This window comes from Ranitomeya imitator, chromosome 2 (genome assembly GCF_032444005.1).
Source record: "Ranitomeya imitator isolate aRanImi1 chromosome 2, aRanImi1.pri, whole genome shotgun sequence".
Lineage (NCBI taxonomy): Eukaryota > Metazoa > Chordata > Amphibia > Anura > Dendrobatidae > Ranitomeya > Ranitomeya imitator.
Genome location: NC_091283.1, coordinates 89498673 through 89520470, shown reverse-complemented (window position 1 = coordinate 89520470; position 21798 = coordinate 89498673).

Genomic DNA, 21798 nt, shown 5'->3' with positions numbered 1-21798 from the left:
AATACTTGATGTCCCATTGACTTGTATTGGTATCGGATATTGGTATCGGCGATATCCGATATTTTTCGGGTATCGGCCGATACTATCCGATACCGATACTTTCAAGTATCGGACGGTATCGCTCAACACTACCCATAACGCAACATTCCCCGTGCACGCTACACAGCAAGATTGTGACCCTGCTGAAAGTCAGGTTCCTCTTCCCGCATACCATACCACCTTACATGGGGACAAAGAGGAAGGTGCAGATGAAAGTGCAGGTTCCTTCATCAGGTGGGGGGAGGAATACTCGTTGGCGACGTGACTGGCACAGGGCCCCTCATAGTACGCAAAAGTGTCACTGCCGGTGGGAGGCGCCCCCGCCATGCAAACACACCGCCGTACTTTGAGGGGCCCAGTGCCAGTGCCAATGCCAACGAGTGGGCCCCCCCTGCTTGCTCAGGATCACAGCACTTGCAAAGTTTAAATACTTACCTTACCTTAACTATTATTATAAGGGAAATTAAGATTGACAAGCTTCATTAAGAAGAATGCATGGTTTTGGCATTAAAATGGGCACTCTAGGTGTTTTCCTGGCCCCCACTCACTGCCGACTATGCTGCCCAATTGACTTGCATTGGGTTTCGTGTTTCGGTCGATCCCGACTTTACATCATAATCGGCCGATTTCACTCGACCCGACTATTGACATAGTCGGGTTTTGCAAAACCCGACTCGACTCTAAAAAAGTCAAGGTCGCTCAACCCTACTCCCAACAGTGAAGACAGGTAGGCCCAACTCCTTGGAAAGGGTTTTGTACCCCTTGCCAGCCTTGTGACCCTCCATGATCCTGTCTCTGATGGCCTTGGAATGCTCCTTTGTCTTTCCCATGTTGACCATGTATGAGTGCTGTTCACAAGTTTGGGGAGGGTCTTAAATAGTCAGAAAAGGCTGGAAAAAGAGATAATTAATCCAAACATGTGAAGCTCATTGTTCTTTGTGCCTGAACTACTTCTTAATACTTTAGGGGAGCCAAACAGAATTCTGGTGGGTTGAGGGGTTGAATAATAAATGACCCTCTGAATAGACTTTTCACAATTTAAAAAAAAAATAAACAAAGAAATAACATTCTTTTTTGCTGCAGTGCATTTCACACTTCCAGGCTGATCTACAGTCCAAATGTCACAATGCCAAGTTAAATCCAAATGTGTAAACCTGCTAAATCTGCAGGGGGTTGAATACTACTTGTAGGCACTGTATTTTATATTTTAAAGTCTTTACCAATGGGGCATTGCTCACAAGTTAATTATGCAAAGCAGGATGAAGATACAAACCCAGAATATCCTGTAAGTATTGACCTCCTGCTATTAAGTAGGAGAAAATTATATATATATATATATATATACATATATATAATATATATAAATATATATATATATACATAAATAAATATACTGTATATATACTTTGAGACTGACCTCCATGCACATAGCTTTCACAGGTTCCCTGTCATGCCATGGCTTAAGCAGGCTGACTTTGCACACCTGGTAGAGTTTTCTTCTCCCTGGCTAGTGAACCATGTAGTTGACATTGTCCATCTTTTCAACCACTCAATGTGGCCAGAAATTTACTTTCAACAGTGGGGATCAGCAATAACACCCAATCTCCAGTGCCGACTGATTGTAGACTCTTGTCTCGACCTCTTGTGCCTGAATGAGGCATCACCTTCGCAATCCTTTCTTGCAACTGAGCCACATGTTCAATAATGCTCTGGTGGTGTGTAACCTTTGCTTCCTATGTCTTCTTTGCAATATCCAGAAGATCTAGAGGGTACCGGTTGCACAACAGTTGAAATTTTGAAAACCCCATAGAGGCCTGTGGAATTTCCCTAATAGAAAACAGCAGATAGTAGTAGGCAATCCCTGTCTTGACCATCCTTCTTCATGATCTTCTTGAACATGAAGTTTAAAGTTTTGTTGAACCTGTCCACCAGGCCTTCCATCTGTGAATGGTACGCCAACGTCCTGAGTTGTGTAATCTGGAAAGCCTTACACAACTGTAGTAGTTCACCTCTCTTTGCTTTTAAAATAGATTGATACAGGGACACTTTCTGTTTAAATTTTCAACTGGTTTATTAAAATGTACTGCATAAAACAGTACCAAGCAAGGTGGCTCAGCGGTTAGCACTACAGCCTTGCAGTGCTTGAGTCTTGGTTTCTAATCCTACCTTGGACAACATCTACAAGGAGTTTGTATGTTCTCCCCGTGTTAGCATGGGTTTCCTCCCACATTTCAAAGACATACTGATAGGGAATTTAGATTGTAAGCCCCATTGGGGACAGCGATGATAATGTGTGCAAAACTGTAAAGCGCTGTGGAATATGTTAGTGCTATATAAAAATAAAGATTATTATTACTATTTATTTAAAGTCAAGTTAAAAAAAATAACCCTTCTGGCATAAAATGAATAGCAAAATAGCTTACAGTACAGTCTGTGTGACTGTGGGGATCCGCTCGCACCAGGAAAAATATGGTTCAGTTGTCTTTAACATGAGCACAGCTCTGGAGATCTCATCTCCAGACCCACTGAACACTTAATGAATCAAAAGGCTCCATATTTACCTTCTGGATCACACCCTGGAGGTGTAGATATTGTGAACAGCCTCCCACCTACTCTTCAAATGGCCATAGAATCTCAGCCCCTAATATGGCCAATTAACATCTCTTAGCACATAGTCTGCTGGAGCATTTTTCCAGGTTCATGTCACTGAAGCTTAAATACTCAGTGTTAGGACTGGCGGAACGCACCAAATAATTATTAGAGGTGATATAAGATGCGTTCGCAGTCTGGGGTCCACCGTGCAGAAAAGACACCTGCTGCTCGGTAATGACGGACTATATGGCAGTATTAAAAGACACAAACGGGTTAGCTTCACCGAGTATGAAGGAAGCGAACCCTATTGCATCACAGGGTCATGATACCACACAGAGAGTCACAGAACTCTGCCCCAAGATTCAGGTTAAGAATTCCTTGAGACCTCTTGCGCTCAACACTGCTACAGTGGTGTCAGGGAAAAAACAAAACCAAATCGATTTAGCGCACTGGGTGTGCACAGCGCTGCTCTGGCAGACACCATTAACTGCCCTAACTAGGGACTGGAAAGCGCACTAGTTGCGCATGGTGCCGCACTGGTTAACGCTGCTAATGGACTCTGTGAGATTGTGCCTTGTGCTTGATGGCACTAACTGGAGCAAGGCAGCTCCAACATTTGCGAGCATTCAACAGCTCTAGGGATGGGTATGATTCGAAGCTTTCAACAGAACAAGCATACATCCACACACACACAATAACTGGTTTACACTAGCATATGGCCGAGCGGCCATGCAAACATTTTATAGTAGTAGTGTTCCTGGACCTTCCATATGGTCTAATAGGAGTCGCAACAAGACCTGACCGCAACAGGACCTGAGCATGTGACCCCCGACCTCCAATTTGAGGTCGTCCCGTGGGCATGCTCAGTATGGGGAAAGCAGGACTGCTGATCAGTGCTGGCTACAAAGGCAGAGCCTGGAAAGGCAGCAGTAACTAAGCGTACAGTATGAGCTTAAGCCAGATGCTGGGATCAACGTCTCCGCTGAGCAGGCTTCTCTGTGACTGGAGGAGAATGGGAGACCTCAGCGGACATGGTTCAAAATTCCCCCTGTGCAGCGGTGTGAACTTGACACCTAACATTCAGTGACACATATTTCTCCTCTAGTACTTTACCAGTGACCTTCTCACATTGCATATAAATATATATGAGTTAGCATGATAGGTGAACTAAATAAAAGAAGCTCATATCTCTGAAATTGATGAAAAGATGAATTTTAAAAAGTAAATGGAATATTCTGTATAGCAGGATCAAAATGAGTGTAATAATTGGTCACTTTGGAATTGTTATTTACCTTGTTGAAAGCTGAAAAATATACTGAAATACTAATACCGTACATACTCGAGTATAAGCCGACCCGAGTATAAGGCGACCCCCCTAATTTTGCCACAAAAAACTGGGAAAACTTATTGACTCGAGTATAAGCCTAGGGTGGAAATGCAGCATTTACCGGTGAATTTCAAAAATAAAAATAGATCATTATTGCCCCATAGCTGTGCCATCTGCACCGTTCATATTTCCCCATAGCTCTGCCATATAGTGCTCTGCACCGTTCATATTTCCCCATAGCTCTGCCATATAGTGCTCTGCACCGTTCATATTTCCCCATAGCTCTGCCATATAGTGCTCTGCACCGTTCATATTTCCCCATAGCTCTGCCATATAGTGCTCTGCACCGTTCATATTGCCCCATATCTGCCCCATATAGTGCTCTGCACCGTTCATATTGCCCCATATCTGCCCCATATAGTGCTCTGCACCGTTCATATTGCCCCATATCTGCCCCATATAGTGCTCTGCACTGTTCATATTGCCCCATATCTGCCCCATATAGTGCTCTGCACTGTTCATATTGCCCCATATCTGCCCCATATAGTGCTCTGCACTGTTCATATTGCCCCATATCTGCCCCATATAGTGCTCTACACCATTCATATTTCCCCATAGATGCTCCACATAAATCTGTGCCGCCGCTGCTGCTGCAATAAAAAAAAAAAAGCCATACTCACCTTTCTTGCTTGCAGCTCCCAGCGTCCGGTCCCGGCGTCTCCCCGCTCTGACTGATCAGGCAGAGGGAGCCGCGCACACTATATGCGTCATCGCGCCCTCTGACCTGAACAGTCAGAGCGCAGATAGACGCCGGGAAGATGGAGCGGCGCCCGGCGGCTGGAACGCGGACAGGTGAATATTACATACTTACCTGGTCCCGACGTCCTGCTCCCCCTGCCGTCCCACGGTCTTCTGTGCCGCAGCCTTTTCCTCTATCAGCGGTCACCGGCACCGCTGATTAGAGAAATGAATAGGCGGCTCCACCCCTATGGGAGGTGGAGCCGCCTATTCATTTTTCTAATGAGCGGTCCCACGTGACCGCTGAAGAGGGGAAGAAGCTGCAGCACAGAAGATCGTGGGACGGCAGGGGGAGCGCCAGGATCACTGGGACTAGGTAAGTATACCTCAACGCCCTCTCCCCCTCACCCGCCGACCCCACCGCTACCGTGACTCGAGTATAAGCCGAGACGGGCACTTTCAGCCCAAAAATTTGGGCTGAAAATCTCGGCTTATACTCGAGTATATATGGTATATAGTAAACGTAGTCTTTTTACCTGCTGCATCAGTTGTAATGCCAGACACAGGCCTATGCTAGGCAGAAACCACAGTATTTGTTAAAAAAAAAAAATAAAAACATTGAAATTAATTGTTTCTTTCTCAGCCATGCAGCTAATGCCTGGACATCACTGATATATATTAACTCAGCCTAATTTAACATAACTTTAGGCTCATGTTTCTATATAGTCAATAAAAAATTTTTTTCAGAAAGTAATTCATTGACGCAGCATTTCCTTTTTTTTTTAAAGAGTTAATAATACTTTCAAATAACTTACTCAGCTAAGGTTGGCATTTTCATATAGCAAATAAGGACACATTTTTCAGAAAGTAATTTATTGATGCATTTTTTTCTAAAGAGTTAATGGATTGCAGAGTTTATATGAGTATCAAAGCTTGCACCACAAATCAATATTTAAAATTGCAAACGCACTTACCTCTAATGCACATACCATTTAAGAACAAAGGGCTATGTCCTTTGAGATGTATGAAAGCACAGCAGATCATTCTCAGTAGAAATATTGTTATATGAGGTAACCATCATTTCATGTAAAAGGAAACATCAGGGGTGAACTTGCAAGTAGCTAGTGTTGGATTGGGTTGCCAAGGGCTCACCAATAGCTTCAGCTCCGGGGCCCAACTTCAGCTACAGGCAAATATCACTTTATCCTCATTTACAAAATTCTATAGCAGTAAATTGGGGTAATTGTTAAATTAATAAGATACTGCCTTGTCAGTATGTGGTGTATTGTGGTTGCCCACTCCTGCTCATTGACCCACTAGAGGATTCTCCTGTTCTACTGCGGGACAGTACAAGCATGCATAAAGCAGATTTGTTAGTGAAATTTTCATGATTGCAGTTCAGTTTCATTTATCAGAATGGAATTACAATAGTAAGAAACATATTATTTTCTTCCTGTCTAGTTCAGATGAATTAGTCTCAAAACTTTCTGCGACTATTTCACAAATGGAGAAAAGATTGAGCCATTGCAATTGTAAACCACACTCTATTTATATTAGTTCTCCATTGTTTTAACCCCTTAACGACCGCTAATACTATTTTAATGGCAGCAGTTAAGGGTACTTATTCCTAAGCGCCACTCTTCAACAGAAATAAATGTATAGTGCCCCCAGCGTCAGCAAATCAGGGTTAGCTGAGACCCCGGTGAACATGATTTGGGTCGGCTTTTACCATCCCCGTCACGTGATCACCGTTATTCAGTGAATAATGGCAATCACAAAAAATTCAGATTTTCCATTCATTTCTCTCTCCTCCGATGATCTAGCATACCACAAGAGGGAGAAATAGAGTCCCCCGAGCCCCTCTGGTACCTTGACCATATCCAGTCCCTACGGCTCCATTCCCTGGCACATGTGCAACAATAGGAGATGAGTTTTTTCCTATTGGTTCATTTTGATCACTGTGATATACCCTATCACAGTGATACAAATAAAACAAATAGTAAATCAAACCTCCCTTTGTCACACTCTTAGTTATATAAAAAAATCATAAAATATTTTTTTAAATTTTTTTCCAGTCTTTGCAGTTAGGTTTATTGTTGGGGCTAGGGTTAGGGTTTGGGTTGGGGCTAGAGTTAGGGTTGAGGCTAGGATTAGGGTTGGTGCTAGTGTTAGGGTTGGTGCTAGGGTTGTAGCTAGGGCTAGGGTTAGGGTTGGGGCTAGGGTTAGGGTTGGCTTAGGGTTGGGGCTAGAATTAGTGTTGGGGCTAAAATAAGGGTTGGGGCTGGGGTTAGGGTTGTGTTGGAGTTAGGGTTGTGTTGGGGTTGAGGTTGTGTTAGGGTTACAGTTGTGTTGGGGTTAGGGTCATGTTGGAGTTGGGGTTAGGGTTGTGTTTAGGGTTTTGGTTGTATTCGGGTTAGGGTTGTGACTGGGGTTGGGATTAGGGTTAGAGGTGTGTTAGTGTTAGGGTTGGGGTTAGGGCTGTGTTAGAGGTGGCATTAGAATTGTGGAGTTTCCACTGTTTAGGCACATCAGGGTGTCTCCAAACGCAACATGGTGCCCGCTATTGATTCCAGCCAATTTTGGATTCAAAAAGTCAAACTGTGCTCCCTCCTTTCTAAGCCCTGCCATGCACCCAAACAATGGCTTTTCCCTACATAAGGGGTATTGCGTACTCAGGAGAATTTGCACAAAAAAAATTGGTGTCCATTTTCTCCCAATACCTTTGTGAAACTAAAAAAGTTTGGGTCTAAAGTAAATTTTTTGTGAAAGAGTTACATGTTAATTTTTTCCTTCCACACTGTTTTGGTTCTCGAGAAGCACCTGAAGGGTTAATAAACTTCTTAAATGTGGTTTCCTTTTAGGGGTGCAATTTTGGAATGGTGTCACTTTTGGGTATTTTCTGTTATATTGACCCCCAAAGTCACTTGAGGTGAATCATAAAAAAATGATTTTGTAAATTTTGTTGAAAAAATAAGAAATCACTGGTCAAATTTAAACCCTTCTAATGTCCTAATATAAAAAACTTATGTTTCCAAAATTGTGCTGATGTAAAGTTGACATGTAGAAAATGTTATTAATGGACTATTTTGTGTGACATGACTCTCTGATTTAAGGGCACAAAAATTAAAAGTTTAAAAAATGTAACATTTTTAAAATTTTTGCCAAATTTCTGTTTTTTTTTTCAGAAATGCAAGTCATATCGAAGAAACTGTACCACTAACATAAAGTACAGTATGTCACGAAAAATAAAATCTCAGAATCAGGAAATCCATTGAAGCGTTCCAGAGCTATAATCTCATAAAGTAACAGTGATCAAAATTGCAAAAATTGGATTGGTCATTAATGTCAAAATTGAATCGGTTACTAATGGGGTTGAACTAACACAATACACACAAACTTTTATGAAAGGATAATTGGTCAAGAAAACCAGGGTCCCTTAGATGTTGTACCTCAATTTCTTCTGCATAAGACAGCAGGCCTAAATTTGAAAACTTACTCTGGAGGTTGCTTGTAAGCTACTGTATATGGCTATTTGACCAGTCAGCATAGGCTTGAGGGTACTGTGCTCTCTTGTACATCTTTTTGGATTTTAGGACACTTGAAAATTTGCATACATCAGTAAAACAATGGAAAATACAATGAGTCTAAAGTAATACATTAAACTATGACATTGGCTAGTAGTGTAATAAATATAGAAGCCATAATCTAAATAGAGTGGTAAATAAGGATCATAAAAAAAACCTAAATATTGGCCCTAAAGTTAAAACCCTGATAACAAGGATAATTAAAGAGAATCTGTCAACAGGTTTTGCTGTGTACTTTGAGGACAGCATGAAGTAGAGGTTAAAACACAGAATTCTTTGATGTGACATTTATGAGGCTGTGTGCAGTTTTCTTATCATGAAGTTTTATCATCCGACTCCCCCGCTTCCTGTGATAAGCAGCTCACTGTCAATAGACTATTTGCACAGAAAGCATGGTTTAGGCAGGGTCGTATTTTTTAGCTCTGCTTCACACTAAATGTAAGAACTCTGATTTTGTCACAACTGCTGCACACATTAAACTAAGTGACACATTGTTGGATTCAGAGTTTATTTGCCTTCTTTATGCTGCTCTTAGATAAGGTTAAAAAAAAACCTGTTGAGAGATTCCCTCCAAGAATAATAACAATCTTATATAGCGCCAACATATTCCACAGCGCTTTACAGTTAAACAGTTTCAAACACAACAGTTATAGGTAGCAACGTTAACAATAATGTAATGATTAAAGCAAAATAAAACAACCCTGCTCGTGAGAGCTTTCAATCTACAATGAGGTGGGGGAGATACAAAGTACAGGTGTGTATTTACAATCATGTATTTAGAGTGAAGGTCCAACCATCTTCAGGGGGTGGTGGATAGGTGGAAATAGCGAATGTGCTACACACTATTACACATAAAATTACTTTGATTAAGGAACGTGATAGTCCGCTCTGAACATGTGTTTTGAGGGCGCGCCTAAAACTGTGCAAGTTGTGGTTGGTCCTAATTTCATGGGGTAGAGCATTCCAGAGGATTGGCGCAACTCGGGAGAAGTCTTGGAGTCGGGAGTGGGAGGTATGGATTAGTGCAGAGGTTAGTCAAAAGTCGTTTATAGAGCGCAGAGGTCGGTTAGGCCGATAGACAGAAATGAGGGGAGAGATGTAAGTGGGTGCCGCACTGTGGAGAGCTTTGTGGGTGAGAACAAGTACTTTGAATTGGATCCTATCATGAATGGGCAGCCAGTGTAACGACGTGTCCAAGTAACGATTAGCTAGATGGACAACACTGGCTGCTGCATTAAGGATAAACTGGAGAGAAGAAAGTCGAGTTACGGGGACAAGACAGCACATCTGCAGTATAACAATACAAAAATATTGTATCGCCAATATAATAGCTGGTTCACCAAGGGATCAAAGCATGAACCAAAACTAACAAGATAAAGGGAGCAAAAGAGTATTATTTTTCTTAAAATAAATATGGAATGACCATGCACTACAAGCAATTTTTACTTTTTATATCATGCCTAATTTCTTAGATTATAATTTCTGGCAACCCCCAGTCTTCTTCTTTGAATTGTTAAATTACAATTGCCTCATTCTATAATGTCTGACATTGTTTGTACATATAACGTCTGAAATGTAAAGTGCAGCAGAATATGTTGTGGTATTATATAAGCAACATTATTACTATTATTTATTTTTATTTTTTTGCCATATGTACAGTGCTGGACAAAAGCATTGACACCCCTGCAATTCTGTCAGATAATACTCAGTTTCTTCCTGAAAATGATTGCAAACACAAATTCTTTGTTATTATTATCTTCATTCAATTTGTCTTAAATGAAAAAACACAAAAGAGGATGAAGCAAAAAGCAAAACATTGATCATTTCACACAAAACTCCAAAAATGGGCCAGACAAAAGTATTGGCACCCTCAGCCTAATACTTGGTTGCACAACCTTTAGCCAAAATAACTGCAACCAACCACTTCCGGTAACCATCAATGAGTCTCTTACAATGCTCTGCTCGAAGTTTAGACCATTCTTCTTTGGCAAATTGCAGGGGTGTCAGTTTGTAGTTTAATGTTGCTGATAACTAGAGTCAACGTGTTTAGCTGACTCTCAACTTTTCTGAATGAATGAGGAAACCTATGTTGGAGGAACTTATTTGTCAAATTAATCTTAAGGATACAGATTAGTATTCTTGGTGGCTGCTTACTTAGAGTAATTGCACTTACTTCTTTAAAGTCTCAGTAAAAGGAGTCTGCTCCATTTACTGGTTCACTGTACAACCCTATATAATCACCAAAAGAATACAGTATTTTTTATCAGTTGCTTTAGTCAAGGAAATAATATAAGCAAACATGACATCAATTTGAGAGAATTTGTGCGCCATTTAATTTGTACTCTCTATCTTTGAGTCTTTCTATTTTATTTTGGCAATTGAGTCTCTATAAGATAAAAATAAGCAATTTGCTGAGTTTTATTCAGTTCTTCTGGGAATTTATCTGGATAGGGATAATTTTAATTGCCTTTCTAATCTCTACAGAATTAATCGCAACAAGTCAAGGTTTTGTTGATCATTAATATACGGCAAAAATAATTGATCATTTCAGCATGTCCCCGTTTGCCGATTGTGCATTTATTTTTTGAGTAATAGGTAAACTGTGCCAAGGACTTGGAAGAAGCTCATGTTAATTGCATTGCAGAGTGTACTGAACTTAAAATAAGTCAACTTCTCAATGCCTTTAAAGTGTCATTTTCCCCTTGCAGGCAAACAAGATGACATCAAAGAGAGCATTCCCTTTTTTACATAACTTCAAAGTCCCTAGTTTTGTATAATTAAACTTCAGTAGAGTCAAACCTAGCATACATCTGATTAATTGTCAAATTTGATTTTAATTCTTTTAGAACAAATTTTAGTCTTTCCATTTTAAAATATGTATTTGGACAAAAAGAAAACATGTTTTTTTTCCTGTTTTTGCTATAAAGAAAAGTAAGAAATAGTGGCAAAGTATTAGCATTTTCCTTTGCCCCAAAGCCTATCAAAGTTTTTTAGATGATAGCCAGTTGAACAAACAACTCACAAGTCTTTGCTTCATTTTTGTTAAGATTGGGGCAGGAGCCAATTGTTGGACTCTCAGCGATCAAACTTTAGCATTTATCCAATGGTTTCTTAAGGCCAATTGTGGGGAATCCCCCTAATCACACATTTCACATTTGGTAAGAAATATCCCCAGTATTTCAAAGTCAAAACATTGGCCTTTTAATTTACTTAACGAGAACCTGACTTCTGATGCATGCTGCCCAATCCAATGGCAGAACGTATTATGCACTGGCTGTACGATCTCAGCCAGGTATGTTTGTTTCTGAAATGTTGCAGTGTTTCATAGAAGAACTTACTTGTAATACTCCCAAGGTCCAAACCGCATGGCAGACTAGTCAGACAGAGAGGTCACCAGTGCCTTCTCCTTGCCTGTTGCCAGTGACTAATAGATCTCTGCCTGTACTTAGACATAGACAGAGACCTGTCAATTCAGATCGTACAGCCAGTGTTTGATACATGCTGCTCATGGATTAGGCAGCATTTATCATCTGTCATGTTCATTTTACCCAGTTACTCTCATACTCTCCAACAGAGACGATTTTCCTTTTTTAAGTTCATTAAAAAAAAAATCAGTCTGATATGCTCAGATATACAGTGAAGAGTAGGGTTGAGTGACTTTTGTTTTTATAGGATCGGGTCGGATTTCACGAAACCCGACTTTTTCAAAAATCGGGTCGAGTGAAATCGGCCGATCCTATAGAAAAGTCGGGGTCGGTGTCGGCTGAAACACGAAACCCAATGAAGTGCATTGGGTTTCTAATGGTTCCCAGGGTCTGAAGGAGAGGAAACTCTCCTTCAGGCCCTGCGATCCATATTAATGTGTAAAACAAAGAATAAAAATAAAAAAATATTGCTATACTCACCCTCGGACGCGCCCTGGTTGTAACCGGGAGCCTTCCTTCCTAAGAATCAGCGCTTGTAGGACCTTTCGATGACGTCACGGCTTGTGATAGGTCGCGTGAGCGGTCACATGGGCGTCACGCGACCAATCAGAAGCTGTGACGTCATCGAAAGGTTCTTCAAGCGCTGATTCTTAGGAAGGAAGGCTGCGGGTTACAGCCAGGGCGCGTCTGAGGGTGAGTATATACCTATTAGGAATATACTCACTCTCGGACGCGCCCTGGTTGTAACCCGCAGCCTTCCTTCCTAAGAATCAGCGCTTGAAGGACCTTTCGATGACGTCATGGCTTCTGATTGGTCGCATAAGCGGTCACATGGGCGTCACGCGACCAATCAGAAGCCGTGATGTCATCGAAAGGTCCTTCAAGCGCTGATTCTTAGGAAGGAAGGCTCCCAGTTACAACCATGGCGCGTCCGAGGGTGAGTATAGCAATATTTTTTATTTGTACTCTTTATTTTACACTTAAATCTGAATTCCGATACCAATTCCCGATATCTTAAACATATTGGGAATCGGTATCGGAATTCCGATTCCAGATTCAGAAGATCGCCGACTTCATGGCCGACCCCACACAGGGGTCGGGTCGGGTTTCATGAAACCCGACTTTGCCAAAAGTCGGCGACTTCTGAAAATGGCAGACCCGTTTCGCTCAACCCTAGTGAAGAGGAAAACTGTAAGAATATTTTGAACTTTTGACTTTCAGGTTCCATATCTCACCATCCATTACTGCTTGGATTATGAGACTACCATCTTTTTTATAGACAATCATCTTGGCTATCTCACACAACAATTTGACTTGCAACTATTTGATTAGTTATGCAGAGTCTTGTCATGTCACTGTAATCTTTCTATTTTGCTTTTGGTGGTGGAAAAATATTTTTCTTCCTGAATACTATAAAATACAATCTGTTCTCACATTCCCTAATAGCTCAGTGAAATAGGTTGATTTCCAAGTAAAAGTTCATTGGTTTGAAACATGGAGCACCCAAGAAAAGAGAAACAGCATCATCCAGCTCATCGTGAGCATTTCTTGGCCAAAAAAATTGCTAAATTGCATCATGTGCGTGCCATGATAGTTGGAAGAATACACGGGAGGCATTTGTCGGATGCAGCTAATAAATTAATTAATAGGTGTGCAGCAGTCTCCAGACACTTTACCCTAAAACACAATGGTGACACCACAACCTGTTTAATCAGGTGTGGGGATCACTATAGGAAGTTATTACATCTTCAAACGTGGATACACAAAAAGCCACTGAGAAGTCATAGAATCCAAAATAACAACTTTATCTACTATATAAAGCTGAATGTGTGTGTGTGTGTGTGTATGTGTGTATGTGTGTATGTGTGTATGTCCGGGATTGGCATCTGCACCGTCGCAGCTACAGCCACAAAATTTTGCACAGTCACACGTCTGGACCCTAAGAGCGTCATAGGGTATGTTGTGAGGCAAATTTTTAACCCCGCGCTTTCCAATTCACCAAACAATTTTGCCCCTATCTACATAATGGGGAAAAATTGAAAGGAAAAGTGTTGGAGGCAAATTGACAGCTGCCAGATGTGAACAAGGGGGACTTAAAGGACCTCTGTCACCCCCTCCAGCCATTATAAACTAAAAGAGACACCTTGTGCAGCAGTAATGCTGCATTCTAACAAGGTGGCTCTTTTAGTTTTTGGTGCATTTATTCCCAAAATAAAGCATTTTATAACGTCTCCAAAATACCTGTCCTTAGACAGGGAGGCAGGTCTTAACCCCCCTGCTTGAAACGCCACACTGCCATCACTCAAATCTTCAGGGGCGCCGGGTGCCGCCCCCTCCGTGCTGTTTTCCCATGAAATCCGGCACCTGCGGTGTTTAGTACTGGCTTGTGCAGGCGCAATCTGCAAGACTGGATGTGACGTCAGACGGCCAGAGCTCACTGCGCCTGCACCAGCCAGTACTAAACAGCGCAGGCGCCGCATTTCATGGGAAAACAGCGCGGAGGGGGCGGCGCCCGGCGCCCTTGAAGATTTGAGTGACGGCAGTGTGGCGTTTCAAGCAGGGGGGTTAAGACCTGTCTGCCTGTCTAAAGACAGGTATTTTGGAGAAGTTATAAAACGCTTTATTTTGGGAATAAATGCACCAAAAACTAAAAGAGCCACCTTGTTAGAATGCAGCATCACTGCTGCACAAGTTGGCTCTTTTAGCTTATAACGGCTGGAGGGGGTGACAGTGGCCCTTTAAAGAGTGAGAGCCATGGCACCAAAGAGTATATACCGTACAGTTGCTAAGGTGGGGCCCCGACATGGGATACTCACCACACACGGGGATATGAACACACACACAAAATGCACCACACACTACCATGTGCTTAAACACAGATACCACCCTCAGCACACATTTAACCACACATACACCAACCTCGCCACATAAAAGTCGAAACACAAGTCGCCACTCAAAACTCGCCACGCGCAAAACTAGGCTCACGCAAAACTCGCCACACGTGCAAGACTCACCTCATGGAAAACTCGCCACATGCAAAACTTGCACACGCGGAAAAATTGCCACATGCACAAAAGTTGCAACACATGCAAAAGTTGCCTTACACAAAACTTGCACATACTCAAAACGCACCACACATAAAACTCGCCACGTGCAAAACTCGCCATGCGCAAAACTTGCTCACACAACTTGCTACACTAACCTGTCACATGCAACTCGACACACAAAAAGTTGCTACACGCTTGTCGCCACACAAAACTCATTTCACAAAATTCGCTACATGCATGTTGCCACACGCAACTCAACACACACAACTTGACAAACGAAACTCGCCCTAAAACATACACAAGTCTGGTATTATCCTTCAAAAATAAAAATCTGATTAATAAGCAAACTACAAGAGCAACAAATGTACCATATAGGAAATACAACAGCTGTCAGTCACATGACCTGTCTATTATGTGTATGTGTGAGCTAATACAGTGGGGCAAAAAAGTATTTAGTCAGTCAGCAATAGTGCAAGTTCCACCACTTAAAAAGATGAGAGGCGTCTGTAATTTACATCATAGGTAGACCTCAACTATGGGAGACAAACTGAGAAAAAAAAATCCAGAAAATCACATTGTCTGTTTTTTTAACATTTTATTTGCATATTATGGTGAAAAATAAGTATTTGGTCAGAAACAAACAATCAAGATTTCTGGCTCTCACAGACCTGTGACTTCTTCTTTAAGAGTCTCCTCTTTCCTCCACTCATTACCTGTAGTAATGGCACCTGTTTAAACTTGTTATCAGCATAAAAAGACACCTGTGCACACCCTCAAACAGTCTGACTCCAAACTCTACTATGGTGAAGACCAAAGAGCTGTGAAAGGACACCAGAAACAAAATTGTAGCCCTGCACCAGGCTGGGAAGACTGAATCTGCAATAGCCAACCAGCTTGGAGTGAAGAAATCAACAGTGGGAGCAATAATTAGAAAATGGAAGACATACAAGACCACTGATAATCTCCCTCGATCTGGGGCTCCACGCAAAATCCCACCCCGTGGGGTCAGAATGATCACAAGAACGGTGAGCAAAAATCCCAGAACCACGCGGGGGGACCTAGTGAATGAACTGCAGAGAGCTGGGACCAATGTAACAAGGCCTACCATAAGTAACACACTACACCACCATGGATTCAGATCCTGCAGTGCCAGACGTGTCCCACTGCTTAAGCCAGTACATGTCCGGGCCCGTCTGAAGTTTGCTAGAGAGCATTTGGATGATCCAGAGGAGTTTTGGGAGAATGTCCTATGGTCTGATGAAACCAAACTGGAACTGTTTGGTAGAAACACAACTTGTCGTGTTTGGAAGAAAAAGAATACTGAGTTGCATCCATCAAACACCATACCTACTGCAAAGCATGGTGGTGGAAACATCATGCTTTGGGGCTGTTTCTCTGCAAAGGGGCCAGGACGACTGATCCGGGTACATGAAAGAATGAATGGGGCCATGTATCGTGAGATTTTGAGTGCAAACCTCCTTCCATCAGCAAGGGCATTGAAGATGAAACGTGGCTGGGTCTTTCAACATGACAATGATCCAAAGCACACCGCCAGGGCAACGAAGGAGTGGCTTCGTAAGAAGCATTTCAAGGTCCTGGAGTGGCCTAGCCAGTCTCCAGATTTCAACCCTATAGAAAACCTTTGGAGGGAGTTGAAAGTCCGTGTTGCCAAGCAAAAAGCCAAAAACATCACTGCTCTAGAGGAGATCTGCATGGAGGAATGGGCCAACATACCAACAACAGTGTGTGGCAACCTTGTGAAGACTTACAGAAAACGTTTGACCTCTGTCATTGCCAACAAAGGATATATTACAAAGTATTGAGATGAAATTTTGTTTCTGACCAAATACTTATTTTCCACCATAATATGCAAATAAAATGTTAAAAAAACAGACAATGTGATTTTCTGGATTTTTTTTTCTCAGTTTGTCTCCCATAGTTGAGGTCTACCTATGATGTAAATTACAGACGCCTCTCATCTTTTTAAGTGGTGGAACTTGCACTATTGCTGACTGACTAAATACTTTTTTGCCCCACTGTATATACTGCCAGGTAGGGAGGACTTCCTGTTGGCTGGGGATTTATCAGGCTGCCAATTTAGCTTACAAATACTGAGGTAAAAATACTGACCAAATAACGTGTGGACACGGTCTAATACAGGAGGAGATGACATACAGATATATACTATATATAGGGGAGATGACACACAGGTATATACTATATACAGGAGGAGATGACATACAAGTACATACTATATACAGGAGGTGAGGACACACAGGTATATACTATATACAGGAGCAGACAACACACAGGTATATACTATATGCAGGAGGAGATGACTTACAGGTATATGCTATGTACAGGAGAAGATGACACACGTATATACTATATACAGGAGGAGATGACATACAGCTATATACTATATAAAAGAGGAGATGACATACAGGTGAATACTATATACAGTAGGAGATGACACATAGGTATATACAATATACAGGAGGAGATGACATAGAGCAGGTTTATACTATTTACAGGGGAGATGACATACAGGTATATACTATTTACAGGAGATGACATACAGGTGTATATTATATACAGGAGGAGATGACACACACATATATACTATATACAGGGGAGATGACACAAAGGTGTATACAGGTATATACAGGAGGAGATGACACACAGGTATATACTATATACAGGAGGAGATGACATACAAGTTTATACTATATACAGGAGGAGATGACACACTGGTATATACTATAAACAGGAGAGATGACATACAGGTAGATACTATATACAGGGGAGATGACACACAGGTATATACTGTATACAGGGGAGATGACACACAGGTATATACTATATACAGGAGGAGATGACACACACATATATACTATATACAGGGGAGATGACACACAGGTATATACTATATACAGGAGGAGATGACACACAGGTATATACTATATGCAGGAGGAGATGACTTACAGGTATATGCTATGTACAGGAGAAGATGACACACGTATATACTATATACAGGAGGAGATGACATACAGCTATATATTATATAAAAGAGGAGATGACACATAGGTATACAGAGGAGGAGATGACATACAGAAGGTATATACTATATACAGGGGAGATGACATACAGGTTTATACTATATACAGGAGACGACATACAGGTGCACACTATATACAGGAGGAGATGACACATAGGTATATACAATATACAGGAGGAGATGACATACAGCAGGTTTACACTATTTACAGGGGAGATGACATACAGGTATATACTATTTACAGGAGATTACATACAGGTGTATATTATATACAGGAGGAGATGACACACACATATATACTATATACTGGGGAGAAGACACAAAGGTATATACTATATACAGGAGGAGATGACACACAGGTATATACTATATACAGGAGGAGATGACATACAAGTTTATACTATATACAGGAGGAGATGACACACTGGTATATACTATAAACAGGAGAGATGACATACAGGTAGATACTATATACAGGGGAGATGACACACAGGTATATACTGTATACAGGGGAGATGACACACAGGTATATACTATATACAGGAGGAGATGACACACACATATATACTATATACAGGGGAGATGACACACAGGTATATACTATATACAGGAGGAGATGACACACAGGTATATACTATATACAGGAGGAGATGACATACAGGTTTATACTATATACAGGAGGAGATGACACACTGGTATATACTATAAACAGGAGAGATGACATACAAGTATATACTATATACAAGGGAGATGACATACAGGTATATACTATATACAGGAGGAGGTGACACACAGGTATATTCTATATACAGGAGGAGATGACACACACATATATACTATATACAGGGAGATGACACACAGGTATATACTATGTACAGGAGGAGATGACACACAGATTTATACTATATACAGGAGGAGATGACACACAGGTATATACTATATACAGGGGAGATGACACACGTATATATTATATACAGGAAGAGATGACACACAGATATAAACTATATACAGGAGCAGATGACACACAGGTATATACTATATACTATATACAGAAGGAAATTACATACAGATGCATACTATATACAGGAGAAGATGACACACAGGTATATACTATATACAGGAGGAGATGACACACAGGTTATGTACTATATACAGGGGAGATGACACACGTATATACTATATACAGGAGCAGATGATACACAGGTATATACTATATACTATATACAGAAGCAAATGACATACAGATGCATACTATATACAGGAGGAGATGACACACAGGTATATACTATATACAGGAGGAGATGACATACAGGTACATACTATATACAGGAGGTGATGACACACAGGTATATACTATATACAGGAGCAGACAACACACAGGTATATACTATATGCAGGAGGAGATGACTTACAGGTATATGCTATATACAGGAGAAGATGACACACGTATATACTATATACAGGAGGAGATGACTTACAGGTATATGCTATATACAGGAGAAGATGACACACGTATATACTATATACAGGAGGAGATGACATACAGCTATATACTATATAAAAGAGGAGATGACACATAGGTATACAGAGGAGGAGATGACATACAGCAGGTATATACTATATACAGGGGAAAAGACATACAGGTATATACTATATACAGGAGATGACATACAGGTGCATACTATATACAGGAGGAGATGACACATAGGTATATACAATATACAGGAGGAGATGACATACAGCAGGTTTATACTATTTACAGGGGAGATGACATACAGGTATATACTATTTACAGGAGATGACACACAGGTGTATATTATATATAAGGGAGATGACAAACATGTATATACTGAGGGGAAAATGAGAGGTGTGAGGGGAAAATGAAAAGGTATGAGTGCAAAATGAGAGGAGAGAGGGAAAGTAGTGGAGTGATCAGAAAATGACAGATTTGAGGTCGAAATGTCAAGTGTTAGGGGGGAATGAGAGGAGTGAGGGGGAAAATAAGAGGAGTGAGGAGGAAAATGAGAGGTGTAACGGAGAAAATGAGAGATGTGAGGGGGAAAATGAGAGGCGTGATGGGAAAATAAGAGAAGTGAGGTGCTATAACTAACCACAGATATTTACTATGCCCAGGCAATGCAGGGCTCTTCAGCTAGTTAAATCTACTATATAAAGCTGAATGTGTGTATGTGTGTGTGTATGTGTGTGTGTGTGTATGTCCGGGATTGGCATCTGCACCGTCGCAGCTACAGCCACAAAATTTTGCACAGTCACACGTCTGGACCCCGAGAGCGTCATAGGCTACGTTGTGAGGCGAAATTTTAACCCCGCGCGTTCCAATTCACCAAACAATTTTGCCCCTATCTACATAATGGGGAATAAAGTGAAAGGAAAAGTGTTGGAGGCGTCGCAGCTACAGAAACAAAATTTTGCACAGTCACACGTCTGGACCCTGAGAGCGTCATAGGCTACGTTGTGAGGTGAAATTTTAACCCCGCGCTTTCCAATTCACCAAACAATTTTGCCCCTATCTACATAATGGGGAAAAAGTGAAATGAAAAGTGTTGGAGGAGTCGCAGCTACAGCCACAAAATTTTGCACAGTCACACGTCTGGACCCTGAGAGCGTCATAGGCTATGTTGTGAGGTGAAATTTTAACCCCGCGCTTTCCAATTCACCAAACAATTTTGCCCCTATCTACATAATGGGGAAAAAGGTGAAAGGAAAAGTGTTGGAGGCGTCGAAGCTACAGCCACAAAATTTTGCACAGTCACACGTCTGGACCCCGAGAGCGTCATAGGCTACGTTGTGAGGTGAAATTTTAACCCCGCGCTTTCCAATTCACCAAACAATTTTGCCCCTATCTACATAATGGGGAAAAAGTGAAATGAAAGGTGTTGGAGGCGTCGCAGCTACAGCCACAAAATTTTGCACAGTCACACGTCTGGACCCTGAGAGCGTCATAGGCTACGTTGTGAGGTGAAATTTTAACCCCGCGTGTTCCAATTCACCAAACAATTTTGCCCCTATCTACATAATGGGGAAAAAAGTGAAAGGAAAAGTGTTGGAGGCGTCGCAGCTACAGAAACAAAATTTTGCACAGTCACCCGTCTGGACCCTGAGAGTGTCATAGGCTACGTTGTGAGGTGAAATTTTAACCCCGCGCTTTCCAATTCACCAAACTATTTTTCCCCTATCTACATAATGGGGAAAAGTGAAAGGAAAAGTGTTGGAGGCAAATTGACAGCTGCCAGATGTGAACAAGGGGGACTTAAAGAATGAGAGCGATGGTGCCAAAGAGTATATACCGATCAGTTGCTAAGGTGGGGCCCCGACATGAGATACTCACCACACATGGGGACATGAACACACACACAAAATGCGCCACACACTACCACGTGCTTGAACACATATACCACCCTCGGCACACATTTCACCACACATAACCAACCTCGCCACATAAAAGTCGAAACACAAAAGTCACCGCTCAAAACTCACCACGCGCAAAACTCGCCACATGCAAAAACTAGGCTCACGCAAAATTCGCCACAAGTGCAAAACTCACCTCATGGAAAACTCGCCACACGCAAAACTTGCACACGCGGAAAGATTGCCACATGCACAAAATTTGCAACACATGCAAAAGTTGCCTCACACAAAACTTGCACATACTCAAAAGGCACCAGACATAAAACTCACCACGTGCAAAACTCGCCATGCGCAAAACTTGCTGCACACAACTTGCTACACTAACCTGTCACATGCAACTCGACACACAAAAAGTTGCTACACGCATGTTGCCACATAAAACTCATCTCACAAAAGTCGCTACATGCATGTTGCCACACACAACTCAACACACACAACTTGACAGACGAAACTCGCCCTAAAACACACACAAGTCTGGTATTAGCCTTCAAAAATAAAAATCTGATTAATAAGCAGACAAACTACAAGAGCAACAAATGTACCATATAGGAAATACAGC